This window comes from Chaetura pelagica, unplaced genomic scaffold (genome assembly GCF_000747805.2).
Source record: "Chaetura pelagica isolate M959 unplaced genomic scaffold, ChaPel_1.0 scaffold271, whole genome shotgun sequence".
Taxonomy (NCBI): Eukaryota; Metazoa; Chordata; class Aves; order Apodiformes; family Apodidae; genus Chaetura; species Chaetura pelagica.
This window is the reverse complement of record NW_009952106.1, coordinates 1,597,652-1,599,568: the sequence shown is the minus strand read 5'-3', so window position 1 is coordinate 1,599,568 and position 1,917 is coordinate 1,597,652.

The following is a 1,917-nucleotide window of genomic DNA, read 5'->3' as shown; positions in this document are numbered from 1 at the left end:
TTTGGTGATGGCTGGTCCTGTTGCAGGCTTGCAGGGCTTGGCTGGCAATGGGGCTGCTTGTGGCCCAATACCACAGGAGTCACTCAGCGTCTGTCGAGATCCTCGTGCACTGTGAATGGGCAATTAAAATTATGCCATCTCTTGTTTGTACCTGCTCAGAAGTGCTAACCTGTGGTTTGTTAAGCTCACTCCTTGTTTTCTTTCTCCTTCTGCTTACACGTAGCTTCCAAGGGGATGAGACAGACAGCTCTGAGCCCAGGTACAAAATGGATATCCTTGCTCCAAGACTCCGCATAGCTTCTCCTGTCCTCCAGGCTGTGCACCCACCATGCTGGTGGCCCAGCTAAACATCAGGAGACTCTTCTGGGAGGTGGTTAGATCTGTGCTGCACCACCCTGGTGCCTGGAGGGTGGCCTCTGTCCCCTAATCCCTTACGGTACGGCTGCTCTTGCCAGACTGGAGCCAGGTTGCCACCTGTTGCTGGTGTTGGTTCATGTGACCTTTTCTGTTTTCTTGTAAGGTTGTTTTTATAAGAGCTGGCGTCTGGATGCGTTTCCTGCCGTAATGAGTGCTGACCTGTGCACCCCTTGGCAGGCACCGCTCTTGGTGGAAAAAATTAGGAGGCACTTAGTGAAGTGAGACAGAAAACAAACAGAAGAGGCAGGAGGCTGCAGCTGGGTAGGCAGGCAGTGCCCGCCGAGGAGGTTGGGCTCTTGACGCAGGGATGTGGGCGCTATCCAGACGGAAACAGGAGGTAGCCAGGAAAGCAGCGTGGCAGAGCAGCACGCAGTGCCCTCCCTGCCCCAGCACCCCTGGAGCCCTGGTCTCTGCCTTCACCTCTTCCCTCCCGCCCACCAGCGCCTGCCACCTCCTCCAAGTCACTCTTCCCTTCTTCCCTCCCGTCCCTGGGCAGCAGGAGCCGGGCTGTGTGCCAGCTGTGGTACCCGACACCTCTTCTCCCTGGATGCCACTAGACCCACATGGCCCCAGCCCCCGTGACTTGAGCCGGGGCCTGACGCTCACCCCCAAGAGCAAGGGGGTGCAGAAAGGGGGGGCACACACTGCCTTCAAATACACTGAACACGGGGCTTCCCCTGGCTCTGTCCTCCCCAGGTATGTCTGTGGGGTCGGTCCTTGCCCCTGTTTCTTGGGTCACCTATGTGACCTGGTGGGGGTCTGGGAGGGGAGCCAGGAGCTTGGCTGGGCAAAGGGGGCAGCATGTTGATGGTTCACTGGGAACCCACGGGGAGAGCTGAAGTTCTCCCCTCAGTTTTGGGTGAGATCTGTTTGCTTGGAGACAAGCTGTGGCCCGGTGGGTTTTCCCCATGTGAGGGGGTGGCAGTTGTGCTTGCAAAACTACCTCTTAATCCAGGGCCAAGGCCTGGAGCGTCTCCTGCCCACAGAGGCACTGACAGGCTGCTGGGAGGAGGTTTTGGGATGTTTTTTCTGGAAGCCCAAACGGCTCATCAAGGCAAGGCAGGAGCTCTCATGCACTGAGCTGTCTGCGCTGGGAAAGCAGGGGAGCGGTGCTGCAGACAGGGTGACACCTGCAGCGTTGGCGGGGCTCTCGGTCCCTGCAAACCTACCTGTCAACCTGGGTTTTCCCAGGGGTTTTCCAAACGGCCAACAGGCTTCCCAAATCCCTATCCACACATTCTGCCGGCTGTGTTTCGGGTCGGTTGTTAGCTGTAGGTTGCAGCACCTCGCCGTGGGAAGGAGGCGAGCTGTGTCCGGAACCAGGCGGGCACCTGCGAGAAGGGACGGGCTCCGCTGCCTCGAACAGCGGCGGGGCCGGCAGGGACTACAGATCCCAGCATGCTGCTCCCTGCCCGCCTCCTCCCACGCCCCACCTGGCAGGGCTGCGGGCAGGGCAGGGATGCTGTAGCCGCGGGGGCGGGGGGGCAGGCCCCGGGGGGG